The sequence below is a fragment of the Kogia breviceps genome, chromosome 4 (genome assembly GCF_026419965.1).
Source record: "Kogia breviceps isolate mKogBre1 chromosome 4, mKogBre1 haplotype 1, whole genome shotgun sequence".
NCBI lineage: Eukaryota > Metazoa > Chordata > Mammalia > Artiodactyla > Physeteridae > Kogia > Kogia breviceps.
Genome location: NC_081313.1, coordinates 93,325,115 through 93,343,464, shown reverse-complemented (window position 1 = coordinate 93,343,464; position 18,350 = coordinate 93,325,115). Strand labels below are relative to the sequence as shown.

Here is an 18,350-nt window from a genome sequence, read left to right as displayed (position 1 = left end):
TCTTGATCTAAATTATAAATTTTCTTTTAAATAGGTAGCAAAAGAGAGCAAAAACTGATTAGATATTTATTAGGTTTATGTTTTGTTTTTGTAAAAATCAATGGATGCTAACTAGTTGTTAGTAGTCAGAAAGACAGAAGGCACGAAAGCAGAAGAGACTTCAATGTGGATTATGAGCTGTGGCTTTCATCCTGATGCCCTAAGTGGTTAAATAGTTGAGTCCAAATACATACTCTCTGTGGCAGATCAATCTCAGCAGGAAGCCACATCACCAGTTTTAAGAATCAAAAACTCCAGATGAAACAACAAAACGACAGATACATGACCCTGACTTTTTCATAGCTGACTCACCAAGAAATACCAAAACATGCATATTTTGGGACTTGAACCAGCTGCTTCATGAAAAGTCTGGCTTTTAACATAAATGTCTCACATAGATTGGCGGCCATGAGAATATGGACAAAAACCATTTCTTTCTAAGGTAATCAGAAAATTAGGTGAGGAACCTTGACTATTATTGCTGGTACATTAAAGGTACCCAACTACTGACTGGCAAGCTGGGTATGGAGCACAAGTGTAAGGAAATGACCAGTACTCTGCCAAGGTGATGAGTTTACCACCAGGTTGGAGCTGCCAGGCCATTTTTGAGATTGCCCTAAATGAACACTAGGGCAGCAATACAGCCTGGATACAGAAATTGCTTCTGCGATGACGGTGAGAAGCTTTGTCTGCCTGTTCCATATAAAAATAACTGGGTGACATATCATGAAAGAATACTTCGTGAAGAACTTTAAAAACACGTTTCTCCTTTCCAACCAAGAACCAGTCTTCTTTGTTGCTCAAATGGGGTGTTGGTGGTGGGATGAATTGGGAGATTGGGAATGACATACATATACTAACATATATAAAATAGATAACTAATAAGAACCTGCTGTATAAAATAAATAAATTTTTTTAAAAAAACAACTATTTTTTCACCTAAGATTAATTTATTCAAGACCTAAAAGACAACACCCAGAAAACCATCTCCCTCAAAATTATTCTTTGAAGCTTGCCATAAGTTCTTAAAAATGTAGACTTTGTAACATATTTTAAATCACAGTGGTTTTTATCACTGTCTTTTGAGAAAAACAAACCAAGGATATGAATCTCTGTGCCAATAACTAATCTTACTAAGTGCTGGAAACTACTCTTAAAATATAAGGGAGAACACATTTATTCATTCAATCAATATTTTTGAATACCTTTTACATGATAGGCACTTTTATAAGCACTAGGTGAGCTTACTCAGGCATTACAAAGAAAAATACTTTTTTCCCTCATATTATTGAAATATCAACTGTTTACCTTTTCTTAGTGTAGTGGTAGTCAGCTAGCAGTAGAAATGGACACTTAATTGTTGAAAATGAGCACGTCACTATATTGAAAATAGTTGAAACCATAGGCAGAGAGTAGTATCCAACTGAAGTAAATTCAGCTGACCTAAGTTTAACATTCTTTTTTCAATAAAATCATTGTGTGTTACATTAGAATTAAATGCACACATTTTACTACTACTTTGTACTCACCGCTATTATTTATATCCCACTCCATTCCTTAGATTCACTTTTTCCTTGCTGGAATCCATCCTTTTGTAGTTCTCTCAGCAAGAATCTGTAAGAGGTAAATTCTATTAGATTTTGTCCAAAACTATTTCATCCTTACTCTTGAAGGATAATTTAGTGCTGTATAGTGCCTCAGGGTGTGAATCCTTTTTCCTCCGCATTTAAAGAGTTTAGCCTAGTGCCTTCTATCATGCATTATCACACACATATGGAGAAAAACACTACAGTCAGCATAAGTGTTGCTACTTTGTAGGTAATCTACAAAACAACTTTTAATTAGATTCTTCTATTCTTCCACTACTTCATACCATGTACAGTTCTATAATTCTTGCCCTGCACAGAGGAAGGTGGCTAAGGGAGCAAGTGGAGGCAAAAACTAGGCCATGAGCTACTCACCCAAATCATGAAATTAGTGGACAGTACCTGCCAGAAGGTACTGCTTCCTATTTCATGCAAAAGTGTCATACAGGGTGGTGGTATCAATATAGTGTATATAGGACTGAATTTTTATTTCTCGTATTTACCACTTAGGTCACTATCTATTTGAGGATCTACGTCTTTCTTCAACTCAGAAGGCATTCTCTCATTTCTTCAAATCTAGCCTCTTTCCCATGGCTATATTTCTTATTTTTGGAACATATATTAGGTATAGGTTAGAATTTCTGAAATCTGTTTTCTGATCTAGGTCTTTAATTTATTTTCACTTTTTCCCCAAATTTCACTGTTTTGTTCTAGGTCTTCTAGTTTATTATCTCTTTAGTTATGTTCACCTATTAATTAAAACATGACAATAATTTTCAATTCCAGAATCTCTAATTTGTTCTTTTTAGTTTTCCCTATTCTTGAGTCACATCTGTCTGTATTTCATGATGCCTGTATCTTATTTTGTAAATATAACTTATTCCTGTATCCCTTTTAGGATTTCAAAGACTTGTTTTTAAAATATGTTTTGGAAGATTGCCTTAGTAATTGTATTTCTTTGAATGACAATTCACCTGCTTACTGAGTTTATCAGCCATCTTTCATGAAGTTTTGTTTTCCTCTTCTTGGGTGAGACTCCTCTCTCCTTTTGCTCACTGTCATAGTGATATAGCATCTAGATACTTTAAATATATATTTAAAATATTTTGTCTAGCATTGCTATGTTGGGGGTGTTCAGGGAGGTGGACAATGCATCCCTTAACAATACCATTTTAATTAGAATATACATTTCCAATGTATTATTTGTTAAACCAGGAGGTACTCAAAAATATTTTATCTATTTGCAAAGTTAGCTTTCAGAACTTCTTCTGAAAGACCAATGTTTCTAATTACACAGTTCAGAGACCAGCAAACTATGACCTAATCCAAACTACCACCTGATTTTTAAGGCAATTAGCTGGTGACTGTTTTTACATTTTTAGGGAATTGTCAAAAAACAAAGAATAATGTGCAATAAAGACCATACTTGGCCCTTTACAGAAAAAGTTTGCTGACCCCTGCCATAGTCTTTCTTTGACAACCATCCCAATGACTTTGTTCCCTGATTTTTTAAAAAAGAGCCTTAATTTTTTAGAGTTTTAGGTTCACAGCAAAATTGAGTGGTAGGTATAGAGATTTTCCATAAACTCCCCAGCACATGCATAGTCTCCTTCATTATCAACATCCCCACCAGAGTGGTACTTTTGTCACATTTGATGAACCTACATTGACACATCATTATTGGCTAATGTCCATAGTTTACACTAGTGTCCATTCTTGGCATTGTACATTCTCTGAGTTTGGACAAATGTATAATATGTATTCACTATCATAGGATCATACAGAGTAGTTTCACTGCCCTAAAAATTGTCTGTGCTTCATCTATTTATCCCTCCCTCCCCACTATCCCCTGGAAAAGACCGCTCTTTTCCCTGTCTTGCCTTTCCCAGGATGTCATACAGCTGGAATCCTACATTACGTAGCCTTATCAGACTTACTTATTTCATTCAATAATATGCCTTTAAGGTTCCTCCTTTTTTTTCATGGCTTGATAGTTAATTTTTCACAGCACTAAATATTATTCCATTGTATGCACCATAGTTTATTTGTCCATTCACTTTGGAAGACATCTAGATTGCTTCAAAGTTTTGGCAACTATAAAACTGCTATGAACACCTGTGTGCAGGATATTGTGTGGATATATTTTCAACTCCTTTGTGTAAATACCAACAAGTGTAATTGCCAAATCACATGGTAAGAGTATATTTGGTTTTCTGTAAGAAACCACCAAACTGTATTCCAAAGTGGCTGCATTATTTTGCATTCCCTCCAGCAATGCATGAGAATTCCTACTGTTCTCTGTCCTCTTCAGCTTTAGGTGTTGTCAGTGGTTCTGGATTTTGGCCATTTTAACAGGTATGAAATGGTATCTCATTGCTTTAATTTGCATTTCCCTAATGATATATGATGTTGAATATCTTTTCACATGCTTATTTGTCATCTGTATACCTTCTTTGGTGAGGTATCTATTAAAGTTTTTGGCCTATTTTAAAATCAGGTTGGTGGCTCTTATTGTTGAGTTTTAAGGATACTTTGTATATTTTGGATAACAGTTGTTTATCTGACATGTCTTTTGAATATATTTTCTCCCAGTCTGTGGTTTATTTTTTCATTCTCTTCACAGTGTCTTTCACAGAGCAGAAAAAATTTTAACTTCAATGACGTCCAATTTATCAATTCTTATTTTATGGAGCATCTTTTGGTGTTATACCTAAAACTCAAGGTCATCTAGATTTTCTCCTATGTTATCTCTAGGATTTTTATAGATTTGCATTTTACATTTAGGTATTTGATCCATTTTGAGTTAATTTTGTGAGGGATGTAAGGATTTGTCTAGATTCTTTTTTTTTTTTTTTGCATGTGGATGGTCCAGTTTTTCCAGTACAATTTGTTGAAAAGACTATCTTTTCTCCATTATATTCCCTTTGCTCTTTTGTAAAAGATCAGTTGACTGTATTTGTGTGGGGGCTATTTCTGGGCTTTCTATTATGTTCAGTTGATCTATTTGTCCATTCTTTCATCAACAGCACACTTTCTCAATCACTGTATCTTACAGGAATTCTTGAAGCCAGGTAATGTTAGTCCTCCAACTTTGTTATTTTCCTTCAATATTGTGTTGGCTATGCTGGGTCTTTTACCATTCTATATAAACTTTAGAGTCAGTTTGTCAATATCCACAAAATAACTTGCTGGAATTTGATTAGAATTGCATTGAGGGACTTCCTTGGTGGCTCAGTGGTTAAGAATCCTCCTGCCAATGCAGGGGACACACGTTCGAGCTCTGGTCCAGGAAGATCACACGTGCCACGGAGCAATTAAGCCACAGCTACTGAGTCCATGTGCCACAACTACTGAAGCCCATGCACCTAGAGCACGTGCTCTGCAACAAGAGAAGCCACCACAATGAGAAGCCCACATACCACAATGAAGAGTAGCTCCTGCTCGCCACAACTAGAGAAAGCCCGTGCGAAGCAATGAAGACTCAAAGCAGCCAAAAGAATAAATTAAAAAAAAATAATAATTGCATCGAATCCATAGATCAAGGTAGGAAGAAGTGACATCTTCACAATATTGAGTTTTTCTATCCATAAACATTGACTCTCTACATTTATTCTTTGATTCCTTTTATCACAGTTTTGTAGTTTTCTTCTTACAGATATTATACATATTTTATTAGATTTCTTCCTAGGTATTTACTTTTGGGGGATGATAATGTATATGGTATTTTGTTTTTAATTTCAAATTCCACTTGTTCACTGCTGGGATATAGGAAAGAAATTTACTTTGGTATATTAACCTTGTTTCCTGCAACTTTGCTATAATTGCTTGTTAGATCCAGAAACTTTATGGCAATTCTTTTGAATTTTCAACATAGAAGATCATGTCATCTGTGAACAGTCTTATTTCTTCCTTACCAATTAGGAATACCTATTAATTACTTTTCTTATTGAAGTAGGTTGGACTTTAAGTGTGTTGCTGAAAAGTAGTTGAGAAAGGTAACATTCTTGCCTTGTTCCTGATCTTAGTGGGAAAACTGCAAGGAACACAGCATTAAATATGATGTTAGTGGTCAATTTTTTTTTCTGCTTCAGTCTTTTATTAATTATTTATTTATATCTTCTTCATTGGACTATAACTGCTTTACATTGTTGTGTTACTTGCTGTTGTATAACAAAGTGAATCAACTATATGTATACATATATCCCCATATTTCATCCCTCTTGCATCTCCCTCCCACCCTCCCTATCCCATCGCTCTAGGTGGTCACAAAGCATCAAGCTGATCTCCCTATGCTATGCAGCTGCGTCCCACTAGCTATCTATTTTGCATTTGGTAGTGTATATGCATATGTAAATAACACTCTCTCACTTCATCCCAGCTCACCCTTCCCCCTCCCTGTGTCCTCAAGTCCATTCTCTAAGTCTGCATCTTTAATCCTGTCCTACCCCTAGGTTCTTAAAACCTTTTCATTTCTTTTAGATTCCATATATATGTGTCAACATACAATATTTGTTTTCCTCTTTCTGACTTACTTCACTCTGTATGACAGACTCTATGTCCATCCATCTCACTACAAATAACTCAATTTATTTTCCTTTATGGCTGAGTAAAATTCCATTGTATATATGAGCCACATCTTATTTATCCATTCATCTGTCAATGGACACTTAGGTTGCTTCCATGTCTTGGCTATTGTAAAGAGTGCTGCAATGAACATTGTGGTACATGACTCTTTTTGAAATATGGTTTTCTCAGGTTTAAGGTTTTCACATCCTGTCAATGAAAGTGACAGAATGGGAAAAGATATTACATTCAAATGGAAATCAAAAGAAAGCTGGAGTAGCAATTATCATATCAGTTAAAATAGACTTTAAAATAAAGACTATGGGGCTTCCCTGGTGGCGCAGCGGTCGAGAGTCCGCCTGCCGATGCAGGGGACGCGGGTTCGTGCCCCGGTCCGGGAGGATCCCACGTGCCGCGGAGCGGCTGGGCCCGTGAGCCGTGGCCGCTGCGCCTGCGCGTCCGGAGCCCGTGCTCCGCAGTGGGAGAGGCCACAGCGGTGAGAGGCCCGCGTACCGCAAAAAAAAAAAAAAAAATAAAATAAAATAAAATAAAGACTATTACAATAGACAAAGAAGGACACTACATATTGATCAAGGGATCAATCCAAGAAGAAAATATAACAATTGTAAATATTTATGCATCCAACATAGGAGCACTACAAGATATAAGGCAAATGTTAACAGCCAAAAAAGGGGAAATTGACAGTAACACAATCATACTAGGGGATTTTAACACCCCTTTTTCACCAATGGAATGATCATCCAAACAGAAAATAAATAAGGAAACACAAGCTTTAAATGATACATTAAACAAGATGGACTTAATTGATCTTTTTAGGACATTCCATCCAAAAATAACAGAATACAGTTTCTTCTTAAGTGCTCATGGGACCTTCCCCAGGATAGATCATATCTTGGGCCAGAAGTCAAGACTTGGTAAATTTAAGAAAATTGAAATTGTACGAAGTATCTTCTCCGACCACAGCACTATGAGACTAGATATCAATTACAGGAAAAAAAAATGTAAAAAATACAAACACATGGAGGCTAAACAATACACTACTAAATAACCAAGAGATCACTGAAGAAATCAAAGAGGATATCAAAAAATACCTAGAGACAAATGAAAATGAAAACATGACAACCCCAAACCTCTGGGATGCAGCAAAAGCAGTTCTAAGGGGGAAGTTTATAGCAATATAATCCTACATCAATAAAAAAGAAACATCTCAAATAAACAACATAAACTTACACATAAAGAAATCAGAGAAAGAAGAACAAAACAACCCAAAGTTAGCAGAAGGAAAGAAATCATAAAGATAAGACCAGGAAAAAATGAAAAAGAAATGAAGGAAACAATAGTAAAGATCAATAAAACTAAAAGCTGGTTCTGTGAGAAGATAAACAAAATTGATAAACCATTAGCCAGAGACATCAGGAGAAAAAGGGAGAACACTCAAATCAATAGAATTAGAAATGAAAAAGGAGAAGTAACAACTGACACAGTAGAAATACAGAGGATCATGAGAGATTACTACAAACAACTATATGCCAGTAAAATGGACAACCTGGAAGAAATGAACAAATTCTTAGAGAAGCACAACCTTCTGAGACTGAACCAGGACAAAATAGAAAATATAAACAGACTAACCACAAGGACTGAAATTAAGACTGTGAAGAAAAATCTTCCAACAAACAAAAGCTTAGGACCAGATGGCTTCACAAGGGAATTCTGACAAACATTTAGAGAAGAGCTAACACCTATCCTCAAAATCTTCCAAAATATAGCAGAGGGAGGAACACTCCCAAACTCATTCTTCGAGACCACCACCACCCTGGTACCAAACCCAGACAAAGATGTCACAAAAAAACAAAACTGCAGGCCAATATCACTGATGAATATAGATGTAAAAATCCTCAGCAAAATACTAGCAAACAGAATTCAGCAACACATTAAAAGGGTCATATACCATGATTAAGTGGGGTTTATCCCACTAATGCAAGGATTCTTCAATATATGCAAATCAATCAATGTGATACACTGCATTAACAAATAGAAAGATAAAAACCACATGATCATCTCAATAGATGCAGAAAAAGCTTTTGACAAGGTTCAACACCCATTTATGAAAAAAACACTCCAGAAAGTAGGCATAGAGGGAACTTTCTTCAACATGATAAAGACCATATATGACAAATCCATAGCCAACATCGTTCTCAATGGTGAAAAACTGAAACCATTCCACAAAGATCATGAACAAGAGAAGGTTGCCCACTCTCACCACTATTATTCAACATAATTTTGGAAGTTTTATCCACAGTAATCAGAGAAGAAATAGAAATAAAAGGAATCCAAATCAGAAAAGAAGTAAAACTGTCCCTGTTGGCAGATGACATGATACTACACATAGAGAATCCTAAAGATGCTACCTGAAAACTACTAGAGCTAATCAATGAATTTTGTAAAGTAGGAGGATACTAAATTAATGCACAGTGATGCATTACACTAATGATGAAAAATCTGAAAGAGAAATTAAGGGAACACTCCCATTTACCATTGAAACAGAAAGAGTAAATTACCTAGGACTAAACCTACCTAAGAAGACAAAAGACCTCTATGCAGATAACTATAAGACACTGTTGAAACAAAATAAAGATGATACAAACAGATGGAGAGAATATACCATGTTCTTGGATTGGAAGAATCAACATCGTGAAAATGATTATACTACCAAAAGCAATCCACAGATTCAATGCAATCCCTATCAAACTACCGCTCTCATTTTTCACAGAACTAGAACAAAAAATTTCAGAAGTTGTATAGAAAAACAAAAGACCTCACATAGCCAAAGCAATCTTGAAAAGAAAAACAGGGCTGGGGGAATCAGGCTCCCAGACTTAGGCTATACTACAAAGCTACAGTAATCAAGACAGTATGGTACTGGCACAAAAACAGAAATGCAGATCAATGGAACAGGATAGAAATCCCAGAGATAAACCCATGCACATATGGTCACCCTATTTTTGATAAAGGAGGCAAGAATATACAATAGAGAAAAGACCGCATCTTCTTAAGTAGTGCTGGGAAAACTGGACAGCTACATGTAAAAGAATGAAATTAGTACACTCCCTGACACCATACACAAAAATAAATTCCAAACAGATTAAAGACCTAAATGTAAGGCCAAACACTAAAAAAACTCTTAGAGGAAAACTTAGGCAAGACACTCTGTGACATAAATCACAGCAAGATCTTTTTTGACCCACCTCCTACAGAAATGGAAATAAAAACAAAAAGAAGCAAGCGGGACCTAAAGAAACTTAAAACCTTTTGCACAACAAAGGAAACCATAAACAAGATGAAAAGACAACCCTCAGAATTGGAGAATATATTTGCAAATGAAGCCACTGAGGAAGGATTAATTTCCAAAATTTACAAGCTACTCATGCAGCTTAATATCAAATAAGCAAACAACCCAATCCAAAAATGGGCCGAGGACCTAAATAGACATTTCTCCAACAAAGATATACAGATTGCCAACAAACACATGAAAGGATGGTCAACATCACTAATCATTAGAGAAATGCAAACCAAAACTACAATGAAGTATCACCTCACACTGGTCAGAATGGCCATCATCAAAAAATCTACAAACAATGAATGCTGGAGAGGTTGTGGAGAAAAGGGAACCCTCTTGTGCTGTTGGTGGGAATGTAAATTGCTACAGCCACTATGGAGAACAGTATGGAGGTTCCTTAGGAAACTAAAAATAGAACTACCATATGACCCAGCAATCCCACTAGGTCTGAAATGGGTCTCTTGTAGACAGCATGTATATGTGTCTTTTTTTTGTATCCATTCAGCCCATCTATGTCTTTTGGTTGGAGCATTTAACCCATTTAGATTTAATGTAATTATAGATATGTATGTTCCTATTACCATTTTCTTAATTGTTTTGGGTTTGTTATTGTAGGTCTTTTCCTTCTCTTGTGTTTCCTGCCTAGAGAAGTTCCTTTAGTATTTGTTGTAAAGCTGGTTTTGTGGTGCTGAATTCTCTTAACTTTTGCTTCTCTAAAGGTTTTAATTTCTCCCTCTAAGGTGAATGAGATCATTGCTGGGTAGAGTAATCTTGGTTGTAGGTTTTTCCCTTTCATCACTTTAAATATGTCCTGCCACTCCTTTCTGGCTTGCAGAGCTTCTGCTGAAAGATCAGCTGTTAACCTTATGGCGATTCCCTTGTATGTTATTTGTTGTTTTTCCCTTGCTGCTTTTAATTTTTTTCTTTGTATTTAAATATTGATAGTTTGATCAATATGTGTCTTGGCATGTTTCTCCTTGGATTTATCATGTATGGGACTTTCTGTGCTTCCTGGACTTGATTGACTCTTTCCTTTCCCATATTAGGGAGCTTTTCTACTATAACCTTTTCAAATATTTTCTCAATCCCTTTCTTTTTCTCTTCTTCTCCTGGGTATCCTATAATGTGAATGTTGGTGCATTTAATGATGTTCCAGAGGTCTCTAAGACTGTTCTCAATTGTTTTCATTCTTTTTTTCTTTATTCTGCTCTGTGGTAGTTATTTCCAATATTTTATCTTCTAGGTCACTTCTCCATTCTTCTGCCTCAGTTATTCTGCTATTGATCGTTTCTAGGGAATTTTTAATTTCATTTATTGTGTTGTTCATTATCGTTTGTTTGCTCTTTAGTTCTGCTAGGTCCTTGTTAGAAGTTTCTTGTATTTTCTCCATTCTATTTCCAAGATTTTGGATCATCTTTACTATCATTATTCTGAATTCTTTTTCAGGTAGACTACCTATTTCCTCTTGATTTGTTTGGTGTGGTGGGTTTTTATCTTGCTCCTTCATCTGCTGCATATTTCTCTGTCTTCTCATATTGCTTAACTTAATGTGTTTGGTGTCTCCTTTTCACAGGCTGCAGGTTCATAGTTCCCATTGTTTTTGGTGTCTGCCCCCAGTGGGTAAGGTTGGTTCAGTTGGTTGTGTAAGCTTCTTGGTGGAGGAGGCTGGTGCCTGTGTTCTGGTGGATGAGGCTGGATCTTGTCTCTCTGGTGGACAGGACTATGTCTGTGGTGTGTTTTGGGGTGTCTGTGAACTTATTATGATTTTAGAAAGCCTCTCTGCTAATGGGTTTGGTTGTCTTCCTGTCTTGCTAAGTTGTTGGGCATGGGTGTCCAACACTGGAGCTTGCTGGTTGTAGAGTGGGCCTGGATCTTAGCAATGAGGCAGAGATCTCTGGGAGAGCTCTCACTAATTGATATTACATGGGGTTGGGAGGTCTCTGGTGGTCCAATGTTCTAAACTCAGCTCTCCCACCTCAGAGGCTCAGGTCCGACACCCGGCCAGATCACCAAGACCCTGTCAGCCACACAGCTCAGAAGGAAAGGGAGAAAAAATAAATATAATAAAATAAAGTTATTAAATAAAAAAATTTTACAATATATTTAAAAAATATTAAAAAGTAAAAATGAGAGCAACCAAACCAATAAAAATATCCATCGATGATAACAAGTGCTAAAAACTAACATAAACATATAAATCAGAAACTAGTCAGTAGCATACAGCAAACCCCAAGACTACAGCTGCTCCCAACGTCCACCACCTCAATTTTGGGATGATTCTTTGTCTATTCAGGTATTCCACAGATGCAGGGTACATCAAGTTGATTGTGGAGATCTAATCTACTGCTCCTGAGCCTGCAGGGAGAGATTTCCCTTTCTCTTCTTTGTTCACACAGCTCCTGGGGTTCAGCTTTGGATTTGGCCCTGCTTATGCATGTAGATGGCCTGAGGGTGTCTGTTCCCATTCAGACAGGATGGAGTTAAAGGAGCAGCTGATTCAGGGGCTCTGGCTCACTCAGGCTGGTGGAGGGGTGGAGGGGGAGGAGTATGGAGTGTGGGGCAAGGCTGCAGCAGCAGAGGCCAGAGGGACATTGCACCAGCCTGAGGCACACCATGTGTTCTTCCAGGGAAGTTGTCCCTGGATCATGGGACCCTGTCATTGGTGGGCTGCACAGGCTCCCAGGAGGGGAGGTGTGGATAGTGACCTGTGCTTGCACACAGGCTTCTTGGTATCTGCAGCAGCAGCCTTAGCATTTCATGCCTGTCTCTGGGGTCTGCACTGATAACCGCAGCTCGCGCCGGTCTCTGGAACTCGTTTAGGTGGTGCTCTGAATCCCCTCTCCTCGCGCAACCTGAAACAATGGTCTCTTGACTCTTAGGCAGTTCCAGAGTTTTTCCCAGACTCCCTCCTGGCTAGCTGTGGTGCACTAGCCCACAGCCCCCTTCAGGCTGTGATCATGCAGCCGACCCCAGCCCTCTCCCTGGGATCCGACCTCCAAAGCCCAAGCTTCAGCTCCCAGCCCCCGCCCATCCTGGTGGGTGAGCAGACAAGCCTCTCGGATTGGTGAGTGCTGGTTGGCACTGATCCTCTGTACGGGAATCTCTCCGATTTGCCCCCTGCACCCTTGTGGCTGTGCTTTCCTCCGTGGCTCCGAAACTTCCCCCCTCTGCCACCCGCAGTCTCCGTCCGTGAAGGGGCTTCTAGTGTGTGGGAACCTTTCCTCCTTCACAGCTCCCTCCCACTGGTGTAGGTCCCATCCCTATTCTTTGTCTCTGTTTTTTCTTTTTTCTTTTGCCCTACCCAGGTACGTGGGCAGTTTCTTGCCTTTTGGGAGGTCTGAGGTCTTCTGCCAGTATTCAGTAGGTGTTCGGTAGGGTTTGTTCCACATGTAGATGTATTTCTGATGTATTTGTGGGGAGGAAGGTGATCTCCGCGTCTTACTCCTCCACCATCTTGAAGGTCCTCTCAGTAGTAGATTTTTGTAGATTTTCTTTAACAAGTTGAGGAGGTTTCCCTCTTTTCCTAGTTTAATGCAAAATTTATTATGAGTGAGTGTTGTATTTTGTCGATGATTTGTCTGCATCTATTGATACCATCTCAATGATTTTACTTAAAAAAAATTTGGAGTGAAGCTCAGAAATTTATCTTTTACATTAGAACCTCAGATCATTCTGATTCCTCTAAGAAAACCTGTCCTTGGGAGTTTATATGTCATACTGATTTTAGAGACACTTTGAAATCCACCAAACTAAGTTTTCCCGAAATGTTTAACTGAGTCTAATCAGTTGAGCATCCTGTCACTGATTACAGAGCCATGTGCTAATAGTCAATTATTTCCTATATTAGCACAAACCAAATACCATATCTAAGTGTAGTTTCTTTCTGAGATCAAAACTGAGGAAATACGTTCCTTTATGTTTTTCATTTTTTTCTCACATTATTGAAATTTCAAACTATTTTCTTCTCTTGGTATAGTAATGGCAGACTGAAGAGAGAAAGGGGAAGTTACTGGCTGAAAAAATGAGTCACTAAATCAAGAATGTTTGAAAGCCATAGCCAGAGAGGAGAATCCGAGTTGAAGTAATAAATTCATCAGGCCAAACTTAACATTCTTTTCATAATAACTGAGTTCTATTTTAGAACTAAAAAGAACCAAATGCTACATTTTGCCCCTGAGTATGGTTTGGATAGCAGGCCAGTTAATAAAAATGCTTCCAATTCTAGATGGTGGAGCCCTAAAACTTTACTTCTTAGTCTAATTCTAGATATTAAAAACTGCTGAAAAATTTTAGCTAAGACAGAAATGTTACAGGGCAAATTTACATCCCTTTTCTAACATATCGAGGGGCAAGAAAAGCTTCTAAAATTGCTTACAGAGCTAGTTTTCAAACATGTGAAGGCCATGGGTGAATTTCAGTTTGTATTGAGAAAAGACTCCTTACTTCCCATCTTTCTCTTCTCAGAGGCAGGCAGTCCAGGAACTAATCGACTGCAGAAATACTGGTGGAAGTTTTGATGTAGAGAGAGAGTGGCTCAAGGAGAGAATGTAAAGGGAGATCTGACTTGTAACATAGCTTTGTGGCTTGGGTTCTAATCTGACTTGTTGATTTAAACATAGTGACTACACTTGACTATTTTTCAAAGCCTGGATACTGCATGATCCCTTCCCATCTTAGACTCTTAGTCCATAATCATGCTGAAAGTGTTTTGTGTTACAGAGTGTAAGGAGTATGTTTCACAATGAAGAAAGAAAAGTAACCCTCCTTTGCTATTCTTTATCTAGCTACTAGTTTCTTTCTCCCAACTGACTATAAAGTACATTTTCCACTTTAAAAATCATCCTTTAGAAATTTTGTTCTTATTCACTGTGGCGAAGAAGATAAAAAGTGACTATAGTTTCTATCTTGAGCCTCAGATCCTGGTTACAGCTGACAAGTCTATACTCTAGTAGGAATAAAATCTTAAGTGATTGCTATCTTGTTGGCTTCCTATACAATACAAAGACAAACTGTGACCCCAGTTCTTTTGAAAAACTGAAATATTTCATTAAGTCTATCCAAGTTATACTGTTGGCAAAGCAAAACTGTTCTGTCCCCAAACCAGAACATTTCTTAAGCCCTGGGTTATATGGTGGTGATAAGTAAACCCTTCCTCTGATCTTGATTCCAAATGAAAAATATGAGCAATAATGTCTGGTATTATTCATTTGGAACTGATGATACCATCTTTCTTTTTACAAAAACCACGTGGCTGTAGCCTAAAAGTTAATTGTTGATGACTTTACTGAATTACTCCTTTTGATTAACTTTCAGGTTGCTTTTAGTTTTTCCTGATAACGTTTTTTTGTGTGTTTGTTTTTAAGGTGTTAGAGGACTGAAAGGCACTCAGGTGGAGCTTCATCTTGTCCAAATGACAACGGCTGATTTTGGTGCCATTAGTCCATTTTCATTATTCATTCTTTGAAAGCAATCGTCTGACCCATATGGGAAGCCACAGACCCCCAAAGGAACAGAGCAGTAAGCACAGGAAGAACCTGCCCAAGTTGTGGGGAATCCTCCATCTCTTCTTCAAGCACTGTTGCTACTAGTATTGGCCTTTACCTCTGTCAACTTCCTCCTCCTTTTAGTCAAGTTCTAAAATCTGACAATCTCATTTGAGGCTCTGAAATGCCCATGCATTTTTTGACTCTCTGCCTAATAGCAAGAGTGTAATAATCTTTCTGGCTGGAGCAGAACTTAGCTTCATCACCAGGTGTTCATTATTTCTACTTTTTAAAAATTATCTAAGGCAATGATGCACAAACTACAGCCCACAGGCCAAATTCAGGCCACCATCTTTTTTTTTGTAAACAGTTTTACTGGAACACAACCATGTTCATTCTTTACACATTTTCCTATGGCTGTTTTCTTGCTACAATGGCAAAGTTGAATAATTGCAACAGAAACCATACAGCAAACAAAGCTTAAAATATTTATTATCGCTTTACAAGAAATGTTCGCACACCTCTGGCCTAGGGTCCTGATACAATTTATTTAGGATTTTCTCTTACTTCTGCGTGACCATTCTACAGCTCAGTTTTCTCATCTGTAAACTGACGATAGAAATGATCTCTCTCACAGGGTTCTTGTGAGGATGAAACTAGATAATGCATGGGAAGCACTCAGCACAGGGTCTGCAGAAGCACTCAATAAATGTTAGTTAGTACTGTTGGGACTTGACGTCTTGTTTGAAGATATCAATTTGAGCTATTTCTTGTGAAGCAGTGAGTACAGAGAACAAGACCTTCAAATCTGGGTTCAATCCTTATAGTACGGTTATTACTTATACTACTTTAAGCAAGTTGTTTTATCTTTATCATTTTATCTATATCATGGAAATAATGAAAGCTATCATGGAGGGTGGTTGTACACATGACAGATTAAATGCGTATCTCCTTCCAATGTCTCCCAATGTCTAATTAAAAAGACAGAAAAGAAGTAAAAAGCCCCAACTCTACAAAATCAAAGAGCACTGGTGAAAAGATGAAGCAGGTAGGAAATGCCAACAAATATTTACAAGCCAGAAAGCAGAACCTTAAGAGAGAACTGGTTAGAGAAAGCTGCAAGCTAAATGTGGACAATGGGGGAAGATAAAAAGCTAGCCAAGCCACACAAGTCTAGATGAAAGGACTGAGAAAAGGGAGGAAAAAAGAATCTCAGGAGGTGGATAGGTGTTCGTTTAAGAAGCAGTTAGGGCACTACTTCACCTCTCCTGTTCTGTCATAAGACTGGAAGACTGAAACCAGAGGGACTCTGAATTCAGCATAAAGCAGTGATGTTCACAAGTAGATGTAGTCATGCTGAAAGCAGGGAGATTAAGTGGAAGTATACATGTATGTGGTGAGATTCCCACGCTCCTTTCCTACTTGCCTCTGAGAAGCCTGGCAGTCTTAGTTCCCTGGCAGGAGAGCAAAGGATTTCTCTGTAGAGAAACTTCCTGAGTCATGAAACAGCTTTTGAATATTGGGACCATAGGAGGGCGTTACTGCACATCCTCATGCTGCTGTGCAGCTCAGCAATCTACAAACCTTCCAGCGAGCTTCCTAGTAACTAGTGCTTAAACAAGAACAAACATTTAAGGCCTAAAGACATTGAAATAAAACACCTCATACCAATGACACCAAGACAGACAAACGTTAAAAACATGGTAGAAACAAAATTTCAAAGCAACTTAGATGTCCATTGACAGAGGAATGGATAAAGAAGATGTGGTACATATATACAATGGAATATTACTCAGCCATAAAAAAAGAATGAAATAATGCCATTTGCAGCAACATGGATGGACCTAGAGATTGTCATACTGAGTGAAGTCAGACAAAAAAAGAGAAATATTGTATGATATCCCTTATAGGTAGAATCAAAAAAGAAATGATATAAATGAAATTATTTACAAAACAGAAACAGACTCACAGACTTAGAGAATGAACTTACGGTTACCGGGGGGAAGCATGGAGAGAAGGGATAGTTAGGGAATTTGGGATCAACACGTACACACAGCTATATTTAAAATGTATAACCAACAAGGACCTACTGTATAGCACCAGGAACTCTACTCAATGCTATGTTGCAGCCTGGATGGGAGGGGAGTTTGGGGGAGAATGGATACATGTATATGTATGGCTGAGTCCCTTTGCTGTGCACCTGAAACTATCACAACATTGTTAATCGGCTATACTCCAATATAAAATTAAAAGTTTTTAATAAAAAAGAAAAAAAAAAACCCGAAGCTACCAGAGAAGACTTCAAAAATACTCAATTAATATCCTTGGTGAGAAAAGAAATATACTTACATTTATCAAAGATCCAGAGATAGCAAAGTTCAAGCCACCAAAACAATGAATAGTATTTAAAGAGTTTATTGTACATATAAGAACAGTTCATTAACTCAGAGCTTTCAAATTAAAAACTGATATGAAGCTCAGGGGGATGATGTCACAGGATGAATTATAAAGTGAAAAAGAGGACATTGTTTAATGTTTTTAATGACTGGTTATTACAATGGGTGTCTCTAGACAGCAGAGAATTGGTTAAAAGTGATAATCCCACATCAATTTTAGGAAGATGACTTAAGTTTCTTTTATGACTATCAGAGGCATTTACAAGAAGTAACCTAAGTTTCACTTAAGTTTGTGAAATTAGCTAGATTTACTTTTGCTTACTTTGCCACTTTAGTGGCTTAAATGGTTTTATCCGGTCAGGGAATACTCAAGTCCCATCTCCATTTTGTATTTAATTTTAATATACCCATTAAGCTAAAATGGTATGCTATAAGAAAAAGGACATAGGAATGAAAAATAGTTCTTAGAAATTAAATATATGATAGAAGGACAATAAAAAAATCAAAAGAATATCAACTATACTTTAATAAAAAATAATCTCTTTTTAAAAATCTAAAGAAATATTAGAAGATAAGGTAATGTTTTATAGGACAGAAAAAACACAAGAGTTATGAAAAATAAGGGAAAAATCAGAATTAGAAGATGAATCTAGAAGAGCCACCACCTGACTAGGTATCTGAGGAAGAAATAAGAGAGATTATTGAAAGGAGGAAAATTTGAAGGAAATAATATGAGGACATTTCCCAGAAAGAAATGGAGGACCTATCAAGTCCCCAGCACGATGAAAGAAGAAAATATTATGCTGAGATATAACACAATGAAATTTCAGAACACCAGAGACAAAGAGAAATCCTTAAAATTCTCAGAGAACAGCAAGACCCTCAGTAATAGTGAGACAGATAACCTATGATGGATAGAAGACCT

At 37.4% G+C, this 18,350-nt stretch overlaps 1 protein-coding gene across 2 annotated transcripts in view; it reads right to left on the bottom strand.

Moving 5' to 3' along the window:
• KCNN2 (potassium calcium-activated channel subfamily N member 2) overlaps nt 1-18,350 on the bottom strand; it is a 445,540-nt gene that overhangs the window by 290,364 nt on the left and 136,826 nt on the right. For both annotated transcript variants that reach the window (XM_059061877.2, XM_067031464.1), the window contains exon 5: nt 1,569-1,653. The gene's annotated coding sequence lies outside the window, so the exon portion shown is untranslated. The remainder of the gene's footprint in view (nt 1-1,568; nt 1,654-18,350) is intronic.